The sequence below is a fragment of the Culicoides brevitarsis genome, chromosome 1, assembly GCF_036172545.1.
Source record: "Culicoides brevitarsis isolate CSIRO-B50_1 chromosome 1, AGI_CSIRO_Cbre_v1, whole genome shotgun sequence".
Taxonomy (NCBI): Eukaryota; Metazoa; Arthropoda; class Insecta; order Diptera; family Ceratopogonidae; genus Culicoides; species Culicoides brevitarsis.
The window spans coordinates 43435215-43451115 of NC_087085.1; the positions used below are offsets into that span (position 1 = coordinate 43435215).

A 15901-nucleotide genomic window follows, 5' to 3' on the forward strand; every position below is an offset into this window, starting at 1 on the left:
AACGAGAAAAAAAGAAAAAAATGCGCACTTTTCTTGTAAGAACACACTTTTTTCTGCTGATGCAAGGCAAGAGAGCAAATTTCTCCATAATAATAAAAATTTGCAGCTTGCACACATTAAAAACTCATGAGACTGGAAAGGGGAGCGAGAAGGGGACTGCCGAAGAACAAAAGACGGGCACATGTGTGATTATTATTAGAATAAATGCAGTAAAAGGAGGTCGATGCCACACATGTGTGAAAAATGAGGCATTTTTTCCTTTAAAATTCATTTATTTTTCATTTATCAAGTTTTGTGATGTGTGAATGGCATCACGTGCTTTTTATAGGGGCTCTCAATGTAGGTCAAACATCCTTTTTTCCTCTTTTCTTCGTTATCCGGAAGTTTTTTTTATTTCAAAAAAAAAAGTAGATTAACGAAGACTTCTCAAGTGAAAATTTAAATTATTCTACTTTAGGTGACAGAAACACTTGAAAAAAAAAATGAGAGAAATTTTTTTTCTTCAAAGAACATAAATACTTAACTTTCTCTAATATTTTTCGCTTTTCTCTCGCTTTTATTTGTGGCAATAGACAAGGCATGCCGTAAGTGGATGCAGTTTGTGGTTAAGTGCGTTTTCATGCTTTTATCTACCTTTCAAGTCGTTCCCGAGCAAGACTTGAGAAGCGCACGAAGCACGACACAATAAAATGCAACAATGTAAATTTTTCGCTCTTATACTTTGTTTGCGTTCGTTCGATGTCGGGCCGGGGTAAGATGGGAATGGAACAGATTTAACACACAATCAGGCAGAAATTCGTTTAAATTATTGAAAACACACTCACTCGCTCTACTTGCATAAACGATGTCAGATTATGGTGAGAGCACTTTAAAGGATTTATTTAAAATCGTGTGGTAATAGTAGTTTACATATTTTCGTTGCTGAGGCGCGTTTCGTGTCAAATTGGAAGTTGTTCGAAAGAGTCAAGAGATTTCAAGATTTTTTTGAATTTGAATTTTAGGTAAGAGTTTTAATTTTTTTATTAATTATTCAAGAAGATTTTTTTTTAAATTTTTTTAAATATTTTTTTTTATTTTTTTTTTAAATAAATTAAAATATTTTTGGAAAAAACCAAACATTTTTAATTAAAAAAATAAAAAAAAATTAATTAAAAAAAAAATTAAACTAAATTAAAACATTTTTTCAATTAGCTTACATTTAAAGTTAATTCAATTTAATTGAATTTTTTAATTTAATTAATTTAATTTTTAATTTAAATTAAGTTTAAATAAAATTATTTTAAAAAAAATGTATTTTAATTTAAATCATTGTCAAAAATATTTTGATTTACAAAAATAATAAAAAATTAAAGTAAAATGTTTTTTTTTCCAATAATTTAGATTTAAATTTAATTTTATTTAATTATATTTGAATTTAAAAATAAATAAAATTAATTAAAAAATTAATTTTTTTATTAAAAATTTTAAATAAAATTATTTTTAAAAATATCATTTATTTTAATTTATTTAATAATTAAAATAATTTTTCAATTGTTTTTTAAATAAAATTTATTTTACATTTAAAATAAATAAAAATAAATCGAAAATTCAACTAAATTAAATAATTTAATATTAACTGTCTAAATAAATTTTTCATTTAAACTTATCAAATATTCAATCCTAAGCAAAATAAAAAGTTTTAATTGAAAAAACTTTACAAAGATTCCCTTTCATTTTTCTTATCAAAAAATTAATTAATCAAAAAGTCAAGTTTTTTTAAAAAAATCTTTTTTCTTTTTCTTCAAACTGACATCTGTCAAAAAATGTTAAAGAAAAATCTAAAATTCACAAAATAATTTACTCGCCAAGATTTAAACGTTTAAATTTTCACCTGTAATCGACCTCGTTAATCTTGACGTTATAATTTTCTCCAATTCATTCGCAGTTTAAAAAAGTTTCTTCTTTATTTTGCAAACAAAGAAATATCGCGCACTTGCCAAACAAAGTATAAATTATGAATTATTATCCAGGACATGCACTTGTTTGATTCATGTCAAAAAGTTAAACAAGTAAATTTTGCTCGTACGCGAAGGAATTGTCGACAAACAACTTGTTAGTGTGCGATTTTTTTTCTTCTGATTACCTTTTTGTATAAAGTAAATTTTCTGACACACTTTTAAAACGGGGAAATTTTCCGTATTTTAGCGTTATTATTATTTTTGTGTAAACATTTACGGCAATATATCTTGTGTCGAGGCATTTACGGAGAAAGAACGAGTTTTCCATCAAATTAAGCTTGTTTCGTGACTTTGTAGGAGATTTTTCGCACAACAACACGTTCCTCACTACCCTATGGGCGAAAAAAGGGTGAAATTAACCCCTTGAGTGGTCAAATTAATTTCGTTAATTTGACCTCAATTTGACCTTGAGAGGTTATTTTTCCAAAACGGGCCAAATTGACCTCTCAAGGGGTCAGAATAACCTCTTAAAGAGATCAATTTAACCCCTTATGAGAAAAATTGATCTCTTAAGGGGTTAAATTGACCTTTTTAAGAAGTTATTCTGACCCCTTAAGAGGTCAATTTTGCCCGTTTTAGAAAAATAACCTCTTAAGGTCAAATGAAGGTCAAATTACCCCCTTAGAAGATAAATTTACTTTTTAAGAGGTTAATTTTACCCCTTTTTTCGCCCATAGAGTAACTCACTGGTTGCTCATTGTTTCAAATTAAACTCTTACTTTATCTGCGTTTAATGTTTCCAACATTTTTCCCGTACCTCCCATACTTTGCCTTAATTTTTAGACGAATACATAATTGACTTGTTATGTTTTTACTCCGTCTCCGGTTGTTCATCGATTTTTTTTTCCTTCAAGAGTTTATTAAGCAAGGCAGGATGACAAGCAGGCATCATCTTGGCCAACAACATTTTCTCGTAATTTTGAGCAAAGATGGGTCGAAAGTGCGGTTTCGTTGTATTAATCGTAACCGCATGGCATCATTGGCAAAAGCAACTCGGCAAATATTCAGCCAACCAGATAAAGTTAGTTGTGGCATGTTGTTCAGCAAAAGTTCTCATGGATCGTGGTTTCTGTCGCAAAAGAGGAGAGACATTGAATTAAAAAACACACAAAACTACTTTTTGGCGCACACAAACGAACTAAATAAACTAACTTGGGGATTTCTCGAGATACAATTTAAAAGCTACATTCAGGCATTCGGAATAAAAGGAAACATAGTTAATTCATTTCCTTTTTGAGAGAAGTTTCTTCTTCTTCTTATCTTTCTCCGTTTCTCTTTTGTGCAATGAAAAGTGTCGTTTGAATGCCTTGAATATTTTTTGGGATAAAGAGAAAGATTTTTATTGCACAAGGACGTGCATTTAAACATTTTTGTCGTTCTTGAAAGAGATTCGTATCGCCAAGCTTCAATTTCGTCATTTTTTTTATCGCAGCAGGAACATCATCATCATTATCAGCTTTAAATACGACAAAAATGAAAACAAGTATGGAATGTGAAATTTTTGTGTTTTGCAATTTGAAAGATTTTAGCGAAGGAACTGAATTTTCAATTTTTTTTTAATTTTAAAATTGATTTAATTAATTAATTAATTTATTTTTAATTTTAATTTATTAATTTTTGATTTTATTTTTTAAATTGTTAAATTTCATTTTTTGAAAATTATTTTTATTTTTTTTTTTTAAATATTTTCTATTTTTGTTAATAAAATTATTTATTTAATTTTTTTTTTTTAAATTTTATTTTTAATAAAAAATTTATTTGAAAAATTTTATTTAAGAAACAATTTTTTTCGTTTTTTTAAAAATTTTTCTTTTAAAAAATTGAAACCCAAAATTAAATTTTTAATAAAAAATTAAAATTTTATTTAAAAAAAAATAAAAAATTTTTTAAGTTTTATTTTTTTTTTTAATTCTTAATTTTTTTCAAATTTTTTAAATTTATTAAATCCATTAAAAATTTTTAAATGCAAAATTCAAATTTTTTTTTAAGAATTAAATTTAAAATTAAATTTATTTTTTTAAAAAACCAAACTTCAATAATTTAATAAAAAAAATTTTTGTCTCTGAAAATTTGAAATAAAAAATTTTTTCATTAAATTAATTTAATTTAAATAAATTCAAAAATTTAATTTATTAATAATTAATTAATTAATTTTTAATTTTTTTATTTTTTTAATTTTTTAAAATTTTTTTAATATTTTTTGATATAATTTTATTAAAAAATTATAATTTCTTGATAGAATTTTTTCCTTCAAATAAATTTTTTGGTTAATATTTTTGAAATTTCAAACCTTAAATTCCTCACAAAAAACCATGATGACGATTATTGTGTCGACATGCAGCAGCAAAAGTAGTTTAGCTTGCAGAAAATATGTTATCAAAAACTTTATCTGTCGAACATTTTTCTCTCTTGCTCTCGTAGCGAACCCCCTTCGTTCGGGACTATAAAAGGGAAAACTTTTTTGAACTCATTTTCAACACATTCAGCCTACTGCACAGAAATATCAAACATATTCATTATAGCTTATGAATTGAATGCAACTCTCGGATAAATAAAGTGATTTAATAAAAATTTCGTTCTTTATTAAATCTCTCATGCCCTAAAAGAATTTTTTTGTTGAACTTTAACAAATCTGAAATTCTTTTAATTTCGAACCTTGTAAATGGCAATAAAAAAGCTCTTTTTGGCATTTTAATGGCTGCGAGACATAAAAATAAATCCTATTAAACGTTCGCGCGACAAATTGAATATTTTTTCACCTTTAATGTGTGTGTTTTTATTGTTCCCAATGTTGTTAATTTCTTGTGCTTTTCACACCTTTTTTTATTATTTTTATGCTGTGCCTTTGTCGCGCAGCAAAGCAGCAATATAACAACACCAACACAAATAATAAATAAATAAACACTTGAAAACGCATTGATTGATGTAAAAAAGTTTATGGTGACATGAAGAGGGAAATAAAAGTAATTATTTGAGAGCTCGTAACAAGAGTGAAGTGAAGTAGAACAACTTTGTGAGTGTGATTGTGGAAAAGGGAAATATAAAAAAAAATAAATAAAATGAAAAATCATCAGGAATTGATTTTTATTTTATTTTTTGAGAGGTTCTTTGTTTGAATTTAAATGATTATTTTTTATTTTAAATAATTTTAAATAATTAAATTAAATTTTAATTAATTTTATTTAATTAATTAATTTAAATATTAAATAATTTAAAAAAAAAATAATAATTAAAATTTAACAAATTATTTTGATAATTGAACCAAATTGAACTAATTTTTAGTTTTAAATTAATAATTTTAAGAAAAGTCTAATTGAAAAATTATTAAAAAAAAATTATTTTTAAATTTTATGTCAAATAAATTAACATTTTAATATACAAAATTTAATTTTTAAAAATAAAAAAATTAATTTAAATAATTAAAAAATAATTTTAAAATAATAATTTAAATTAATAAATTTTAATAAAAAAAAAAAAATTAAAAAAATAATTAATAAATAAAAATTAAATTAAAAATAATTTTAAAATAAATTTTTCTAAAACCTTGTCAATTTATTTTAAATTTAATTTTGCATTATTTTCAAATATTTTAGTTCAAAAAAAATTTTTTTTTAAATATCAATATTTTTTTTTAAATAAATTTTATAAACCTTTTTAGTTTTCTCTACAACATTTTCTTATGAACTCATAAAAAATAGTTTTTCATTGGAAACCAACTTGAAAAAATAATAAAAAGTAAAATTTCTTAAATATTTTCGCCTTAGTAGATTTTCCTTTGACGACACACAGAAATTGAATGGAAACGAAAGTAAATGAACAAAATTTACTTTTGTTTACGCTTTTTGTTGTGTTTTGTCGTTCAACGTGAATTAATAATAAAATAAAACAATGCAGAAAAAAGCCCAGCAGCATAAAGTATTATTTATTTTTTTCTTTGATCTTCGTTTTTCCTCTTACTTTATTCCAATTTTTCCTTCTTTCACATTTTTTTTTTGCATCAGCAGAATTTTTGTACAAAAAATCTCTCATTTTTTTCTCGTACTTCAATAATTGTTCTTTTTTTCGTATTTATTATAATTTTTTTTTTCGTTGCGGCAAAACCAACAAACAACTCGGAGTAACAAAAGAAAACACGTTCAAAGCATTACATGTCCAATTATCATAACAATTTTTTTATGGAACACAATTTTTCGCTTCTTCATGCGTCTCAAGTTTAACTTTGGCGTGTTTTCTATTTTTTCCTGCTCTTTATTTACGCTCGGGGAGTGAGACACACACACAAAATGTGATGATAATAATATTTTCACGTTTACGTTTTCTCTTCATCTCCGTGTTTCTTTTTGCATTCAATTTATTTAATATTATACAATATCTGGCGAAAAAAGAAACTTAGTCGAAACGGAGCGAAATCTATATAAAAAACACCTTTTCTCTATAAATATCTCACTTTTTTTTATAAGAATTTTTTTTCTTTTGCATTTTATTTACTTTTCAATAAAGAAAAAAAGAAAAAAAGGAGAAAAACGAAACGAGACTAACAATAAAACAGACATATAACACATCCTCGATATCTTCCTTTCCTGATATCCGTTTCTCGAAATAATATTCGTCGATAATCAAATGTGTGCAAGTGCAACTTCTAAGATATCGAAAAATGTTATTTCCAGAAAAACTAAAAAAAAAAGTTTTATTTGTTACAGATACGTGTCTCTTTCTCTTGTTTTCTTTCGTCGGAGCTTTGAATTTGGATTTGCAATATTATTATTATTTTTTTAAAAAAGTTGCAAAAAAAATGTGGAAAAATTGCAGAAATGTGCATGTTTTTGAAAAGCGAGGAAATGGAAACAAAAATGTAAATTGTATTCATTTTGGGAGAAGTTATTGAAATTCTTGGCGGATTGGTTTTTATTTGTTCGTGACTCGAAAGTTTTCTTGAAAAAGTTGATTTTTTGGTTGACTAAATTTTTAAGTTTTTATAAAAAAAAAATTTTTTTGATTTCAAGCTTTGAAAGTTAATATAAGAATTATTTTTATTTATTATATTTTTATTTATTTTTTTTTAAGGATAAACCTTATTATTTTACAAGCGAATAAAAATTTTTGAAAATTGAAAAAAAAAAATATGATATGAATTTTTCAAAATATTTCAAACTGATTATAAATTTAAAAAAATTAAAGTTGGTCTTTTTTATTTCGATTTGTTTAAAAAAATTAATTTAGGTCAAATTTAATTAAAATAAATTATTGGAAGAAAATTTTGTTAAGAAATTTATATTAATTATTTTTCTAATGTACATTTTCTCAAAAATATATTTTTTAAAAATTTATCAAAATTTATCTAAAAATTTATTTCTGATTATTTAATATAAAAAAATGTTTAATTTATTAAATTTTACTTAATTTTTGAACAATTTTAGATATTGGTTTTTATAATATTTTTTTAAATATTTTTATATATTTTTTCTTATCAATTTCCATTCAGATTTTTTGTAAGTTTCGATATTCAATTTTTTAAAAAATAATTTAAAGAAAATAAATTTAAAAAAATAAAATTTTAATATTCGATTCTAAAACATTTTTTTTTTTAATTTTATTATTTTTCTCAAATATCATTAAAATCGAAAGTTTTTGATAAAATTTTATTTTTTTTAAAGATTTGAGAATTGCAAAAATTTAAATGAATAGGAAAAATATTTTTCTTACAAAAATATTTAAGTGTTTAATAATATTTTAAATAAATAAATAAAAAATTAAAATTATAAAATTTATTATACATAATCTTGAAAATTTTTCTTGTAACAAAGTTAATTTTTTTTTTTAAATTGTACAAAAAATTATTTAATTTCCAAATAAATTATGAAAATTCATGAAATTTTTAATTCATGGTTTAAATAAATTAATTCAAGATATAAAAAAATTAATTAAAAAGAATGAAATATGAAAAAATTAAATTAATTGCCTAAAATTAAATAAAAAAAATATTTTAATTAATAAAACTCTCAGTCAAAGAAGAAAAAAATTAATTTTGTACACTATAATAATGTCAGTCTCAGTCTGTGTCTGTTTAAAAATATTAAAAACATTTAAATTAAAAATTGAGCCTTCCTGCATAGAGCAACGACAAAAAAAAAGAATATCTTCATAAAACATTATTATTTATTTTGCTTTCGTGTTGTGTTTCGCAAAATAAAAAGGAAGACAGGCTAAAAAACTTTCATTTCAGACGACCCCTATTGAAGGAAACAGCTGGTTGTCTAAAAAAAAGAGAAAAAAAAATAATAAAATAAAAAATATACAAATTTATTATCATTATTTTTTTTTCTTTAAACATTTGTTGTATAAATATTAATAATGATAAAAATGGAGATAAAAAGATTTATCATTCGACACCTTTTTTTTTTGCTTCGTGATGCGACGCCAGGTGATTTATTATGATTATTATTGATTTTATAATCAGTCAATCCTTGTCCTCGTTCGCGCGGTGTCCTCACAAGGGACTTGTCACTGCTGCAAATCCGATGCAAATTGTATGCAAAATAAAACAAACAAATACCGAAGTAAACGTACGAGTCGAAAATAGAAATCGAGGAAAAAAATACGATAACAATAATATTATTATATTATGTTATAGAGCAACAGAAGAGTGATATAGAGCCATAGTTGGATCGTGAGTCGAGGAGTAAAGTGACAGGAAAAACGCTTTTATTTATATAAATCGTGTGGAGATAATCGTTTTAGTTTCCATTTTTTTCCTGTTGGAACTTTTTTTTTCATTTTTTTTTCGAAAATAAAAAATATTGCAATATGGCGAAGAGAAGAAACTCAACTCGAAACGAACGTGTGGTAATCATGGTGTGGTTTACTCATTTCTGTAGAATTTTTTATTTTTGTTTGTTTGTTCTCGTGATGCGAAATGCAAAGCGACAGACAAATTCATTTGGCACGAAAACACACAACTTTTTCTCAACTCTCGCAGTAGCAAGAGCGGCAAACGAGAACAACAACAACAAAAAAAAGTATTGCATTTATAGATGGAACGAAAAGTGCATGGGGGAACGAGGAAACAGAGCGCAGCAGCATCATTTGTTTATTTATGTAAATTAAATGCTCGTCTGGCGGAGAAAACAGGAGCGAAAGAACGAACGAAACCATTCATTTGTGTATTTGTTCAAATTTCAAGGGAAAATTCATCAAAAGTTTCTTTTAATTAAAATGAATCATATTTTTATTTAAAGATTGGCGGGTTTTTAGCGGGGTTTTAATTGTTGTAAATATCTTGTTTAAGATTTTTTTTTAAAAAAGAAAAATATTTTCATAGAATTGAATTGAATCGAATATCAGAAATACTTTTTAATATTAATTTTTTAAAAAGATTTTTAGGTATTTTTTAATTTTTTAATCGAAAATGTTTATATTTGCAGGATATTTCATTTATTTATGTTAAAAAATATTATTCATCAATTAAATTATTTTTTTTTTATTTTAAAAGAAAAATATTTTTCCTATTAATTTCAATTTAATAAAGAAAAGTAAACATTTATCAAACATTTTAGAATATTATAAAAAATTAAATTTTTTTAAATTAATAAATAATTAAAAATTTTAAGAAAAAAATTAGAATTAGGAAAATATTAAAATTTTATTTATTTTTTTTAGTTTAAAAAAAAGTTTTTTTTCAATTTTTTATAAAAATCGAAAATTTTTGATAAATTGTTATTTTTTTATAAATTGTTAGAATTGAAAAAATTAAAATATTTTTTTTTATTTTTTTAATGATATTTTAAAATTCTTTATTAAAAAAAATAATTAGTTAAAAAATAAAAAAAAATATTTATTAAATAAAAATATAATAAAAATTAAAAATTCATCTGAAACCTTTAATTATTAGCCATATTCATTCGCATAATATTATTGAAAAATAATAAATAATGTTTAATATAATAAATATATAATAAAATGCACAAAATATCTATTTTAATTTGAAAATACGCGAGTGCCATACGTGCATGTTTAACAATTTGCGGTGTTATAAAATTAAACATTTGCTAATATAATATAGGTAATATGCGAATACTTATGAATATTGATAAATAAAAGCGGCACGCGGCATTATTACTATTAGCCACATTATTTGCTGTATAAAATTTTACGCACATTGTTTAATTTCCGGCATTTTTTATTGTGAGTTATTTATAAAAATTTAAATATTTTTTATCGATATCCAAAAATTTATCATTTAGTGAATCAATTTTTTAAAAATAAAACAAGTAAAAAACATTAATTTGCATTCAAGAATTTTTTCATACATGAACGAATATTCAAAGTTATTGAAGTTTTTTCACAAAAAAAAAAATACATGATAAAAATAAGTAACATTCCTGAATATAGAGCATATTTGGTCAGAAATTTATCTGGTATATGATACGCGAATTTATAAACATCCTGCGAGCACTTTCCAGGCACGAAAAAAATGCTGCCTATATTAAACTTTTTTTTTGTGTTCTGTTCAAATCTCTGTGTGTTATGTGGTAATGACTGTGTGTATCTGTTGGTAACATGAATGAATGAGTTTTTGAGCGAGCTAACCATCGCCGCCGTTTAAATATGTGCTAAAAAAACATTCATTTTCATGCGAGATTCTGGCGTCGTCATCGTGGTTGGAATCGCATGGTTTGATAAATTTTTGATAACGTTTTTTTTGAAACATTTTTTCGGGTTTCAGTTTGAAAAAAAAAAATTAATTGATTTTTGATTTGTTTTTCAGGAGCTGAATCACGAAAAAAACAACGAATTCTTGACCTATATTTTTCGTTGCTGCTGCTTTGAACAAACAAACAGTTTTTTTTCTGTGGTTTGGCATTTTATTTATCTGTTGTTTTTTAAGTTCAGATTTATTTTTTAAGTATTTTTTCAGGAATTTAGGTCACGATGTGCAAACAACAACGAAAGAATGCAAATTGTTCGAACAAGAAAAAAAAAAAATTTAAATTGTGGAAATATCAGTTAAATATAGGAAAATTGCATTGAAATAAAATTTTTAAATAAATTTATTTGAATTTTTGAAAAATTTTTAATAATGCATTAATATTTAAATTTTTTAAAATTTTGATTATCTATTTTTATTTGAAAATACGCTTACAATGTATAAAATTTTAAACATTTGCTAACATTGTTTAATTTTGATAAATAAAAGCGGCATTTTTTTGTGAGTTATTTATAAAAATTTAAATATTTTTTATCGATATCCAAAAATTTATCATTTAGTGAATCAATTTTTTAAAAATAAAACAAGTAAAAAACATTAATTTGCATTCAAGAATTTTTTCATACATGAACGAATATTCAAAGTTATTGAAGTTTTTTGCACAAAAAAAAATACATGATAAAAATAAGTAACATTCCTGAATATAGAGCATATTTGGTCAGAAATTTATCTGGTATATGATACGCGAATTTATAAACATCCTGCGAGCACTTTCCAAGCACGAAAAAAACGCTGCCTATATTAAACTTTTTTTTCTGTGTTCTGTTCAAATCTCTGTGTGTTATGTGGTAATGACTGTGTGTATCTGTTGGTAACATGAATGAATGAGTTTTTGAGCGAGCTAACCATCGCCGCCGTTTAAATATGTGCTACCTACAAAAACATTCATTTTCATGCGAGATTCTGGCGTCGTCATCGTGGTTGAAATCGCATGGTTTGATAAATTTTTGATAACGCTTTTTTTTGAAACATTTTTTAAGGGTTTCAGTTTGAAAAAAAAAAATTTAATTGATTTTTGATTTGTTTTTCGGGAGCTGAATCACACGAAAAAAACAACGAATTCTTGACCTATATTTTTCGTTGCTGCTGCTTTGAACAAACAAACAGTTTTTTTTCTGTGGTTTGGCATTTTATTTATCTGTTGTTTTATAAGTTCAGATTTATTTTTTAAGTATTTTTTCAGGAATTTAGGTCACGATGTGCAAACAACAGCGAAAGAATGCAAATTGTTCGAACAAGAAAAAAAAATTAAATTTAAATTGTGGAGGAATATCAGTTTTAAGGGATATAGGAAAATTGCTTGAAATATTTCGTTTTTAATTTATAGGAAGATTTATGTTGAATTTTTGGTAAGTTTTGATTTTGAATTTTTATTAATACGTGCAAGGTATTTTTTTTTATTATTTCATAAAATTTTTATCTTTTTTATTTTTTTTTTCTAATTTAAATTTTTTTATTTTTTTTATTGAAACATTTTTCAGGTTAATAAAAATTAATTTAAAATTTATTTAAATTATTCAACATATGTTAAGTTTTCAATTAAAATTTTTTTTTCAATTATTTTTTAAATTTTTAAAAAATATATTTTTAAATTTTTTTTAATATTTTAAAATTTCAGTTCATCTTCAAAATTTAAAGAATTGATTTTATATTTTCTGAATATTTTTATTTTCTGAATTATTTTTTAATTTTAATTTTTTTTATATTTTTTTTTCAGATGAATAAAAGTATATTATCAAGAAATTTTTTTTAAAAATATTAAAATTTTAATTAAGGTATTTCGATTCTTATAAAAAACAAATGTTATAAAACATTTTCAAGAATTTTTTTCTATAAAAGAATTAGTTTTAGATTTCCTGAATTATTTGTTTTTTTTTAATTTAAAATAATTTTAATTTTTTTAGGAATTTGTGAAAGCATTTTAATTAAAAGAAATAAATATTTAATAGTAAATTTTTTCAATAATTAAAAAATATTGGTTTTTTAAATTTTTACAAGAAAAATTAATTTAAAAAAAATATTAAATAATAATCGATTTAGTCGAATAATTCAATATTTCCTGATTTTTTTAAATTTCTTGTTACTTTTTTTATTACTATTTTTAATTTGATTTTTATTAAAAAAAAAATATATATAATTCCTTGAGGGTTAACTTTCTTGATTATTACAAAAAAATATTTTTTTAAATTATTTTGAATTTAATTTTTTAATTACTTTTTAAATAATTTTGGAATTTTATTTCCTGAATTATTTTTTTTAATTTTTAAGTTTTTTTTTTAATTCTTTTATTACTAATTATTATGATCATTATAATTTTTTTTTTAAATTACTCTTAATTAAAATTTTAAATTTTTTTTTTAGATTGATTTTAGAATTTATTTTTTTTTTTTTGAATTATATTTTTTTTTAACTTTTTCAGGTTGTTAAAAATCAGTTTTAAATAAATTTAAATTTTTCACATTTAGTAAGTTTTTATTATTTTTTAAAAATTTAATTAATCCAAACCAAGCAAAAATTCAAGTAAATATTTCAAACGCATTAAAGCAATTTAAAACCCCCAACAAAAAATGATTCATTGCATTAGCATTTTCCATAAGCAACGAACGAAAGGAAGAACAGAACGTTGACTTTGTTGTATAACATCCTGTTTATATATGGATGACTTGATGTTAATACAACCGAGCAGCAACGAACGAACGACGACATTGTTGGCTTAATTTATTTAAATAATAGTTATTAACACAGTTCACGGATAAGAGGTCACTCTGCCTGCTACTTTTACGTCGACGCTAATAAAAATAAATAAAAGGAGTAGGCAGTGACAAATCATCAAGTCGCTAACGTTTCATTAAAAGAACATTAAAGTAGAAAAGTTTCTTCCTTCAATATTGATAATTTTAATAATAATAAAGTGATTTAGTGACTTGATTTTTTTTACAAAGCTTTTTAAAAGTTTTTAGAAAGTTGGCACAAAAAGAGAAAAAAATCATCCATGCAGCACTAAATGAACTTCTAAAAGTTTTCCAATAAGTGATGATTTTCATTAAAATTCTCATGATTTATTAATGAACTTTTCCATTAATTTCTTTTCAATTTTTAGTCGAAGAGGCGTTTATTTTAACGAAGTAGATAATACGAATAAAATCAATAAATCCAAGTTAATTATTCACTTCGTCGGGTCAAAAATCTTCCTCGACGTCAATTAAGCTCGGATTTCTCATTAAAAAAAATTTTTCATTTTCTACTTTCCGAGAGCTACTCTTGAAAAATTCATCATTTCCTTGATTTTTCATTGCATTCTGTCTCGAACAGAGAAGAATCAAATAAATTTCTGTGTCACAATTTTTTTCTGTGTTCATCGAAACCTCTTTTATTCTTTCATTTTACACTCAAGCTCGGTCATTCTGTTTCACAAAACGCCCGTTTTTTACACATCACTTTTTTTTCGCAATAACATCAACAGCACTTAGCTGAGACGAGCCAGCCATGATATTAGAGACCGACACAGAATTTTTTTTTTTTGCATTGCCTGCCTTTTCTCGTCTATTATTCATTTTGAAAACAAGCAAACGAGCGAATATTTGTCTATTTGAGCAAATATGTGCCAGCGACAGATATAAAATAGATGAACAACAATGGAAAGGAACGCACACACGATTGCATAAAGCGACAAGTCGCGTAGATAGCGGCATAAAATCACTATATTTGTTAATAATCAAAGCACTCGTAAAAAACACGAAATCATGCTGAGAATTTTTTTTTTGCATTTGTCGTCGTGGTTGCGAAAGTGTAAAATGATGGTAAAATGTCCGTGAATTAAAAAATTGTATATATGTCACGCGAATTGTCAAGCTGAATTTTTGTTAAAAAAAAAAATAGTGAAAAAATTTTATGAAGTAGTCGTTAAAAAATTTATATAAATATTTGGAAAAGTGCCTACATTTTTTTTATTTATTTTTTTGATGCTGGATCACATTTCTGCATTAAATTTTTTTTTAATTTTTTTTTGTTTATTATTTTTTTTAATTATTTATTATTTTTTTTTTAATTATTTCACTTTTTTTTAATTTTTTATTTAATTAATTTTTTTTTAATTTTTTAATTAATTATTTTTAATTTTTTTATTTTTTTTCGAAAAATTTTAAATCAAAAAATTTCTTCCTTTTCACAATATTTGGCAAAATACCGCCGCTCGCTAAATGATATGCTTCCGTTCGTTAAAAATACTCGATTCGAACTAAACCTTCCGTGTCTCGTCGCATCGTCAACAAGATACCGTAACAGTTTCAATGTTATGTGACGCTTCCAGGAATGGATCCGTTAAAATTTCCTTCGACACCTGAAATAACGGTGCATTTTCCTGTCGGGCATGCGCAAACGGAGCTTTCCAGTCGATAACCAATGACAAGAAAAAAAAGTACTACAAATTTTTGATACATTTCGTACAATTCGTGTTCGACACAGTTTTTGTGTCGTGTGTGTGTGAAAATGGAAGTGTTTCACCTTTGCGTTCGCATTGTTTACGGTGTGCGTATCTTCCGCTTGTGTCGTCGTCTTCGTGTTTGGGTATGGAAAGTAGCGAGATCATTCATAAAACGGAGTGCAGTTTGAGACAACGTTGCAATGTAAAGGGAAAATGCAACGATGATGTGAGGATGACTTAAAAATATTGATTTTAAAGGTTTTTAACTGCATTTTTGAAGAAAAGTTATTTTTTTAGATCAGAATACTCAAAGATGCTAAAAAATTAGAAAAAAAAATAATTCTGTTTAAAAAAAATTAGTTAAAATCGAAAAGTTAATTAAAATCTTTTAAAACATTGAAAATATTTTATATCTAAAAAAAAAAATTTAATTACTAAAAAAAATTTTAAAATTTTCAAAAAATTATTTAATTTTTTTTTTTTAATTATCAAAATAAAATAAAATAAAATAAAATTATTAAAATAAATATCAATAAAAATTTTTTTAAACTTTAAAAAATTATTTTAAAAAAATTTTTAAATCATCAAAAAATTTTAAAATATAATAATATAAAAAAACATATAAAAATATAAAAAAAATTAATTTTATCAAAAAAATTATTTTAAAAAAAAAATTCAAAATTATTAAATAATTATTTCAAGATTATTAAAAAAAAT

The 15901-nt window shown here is 23.4% G+C and overlaps 1 protein-coding gene across 1 annotated transcript in view; it reads right to left on the minus strand.

Annotated features, from left to right (window-relative positions):
- Positions 1–14784, minus strand: part of LOC134837895 (lachesin-like) — a 79929-nt gene extending 65145 nt beyond the window's left edge. Inside the window, exon 1 of the mRNA XM_063853288.1 lies at positions 14702–14784. The gene's annotated coding sequence lies outside the window, so the exon portion shown is untranslated. The remainder of the gene's footprint in view (positions 1–14701) is intronic.
- Between the last annotated feature and the right edge of the window lie 1117 nt (positions 14785–15901).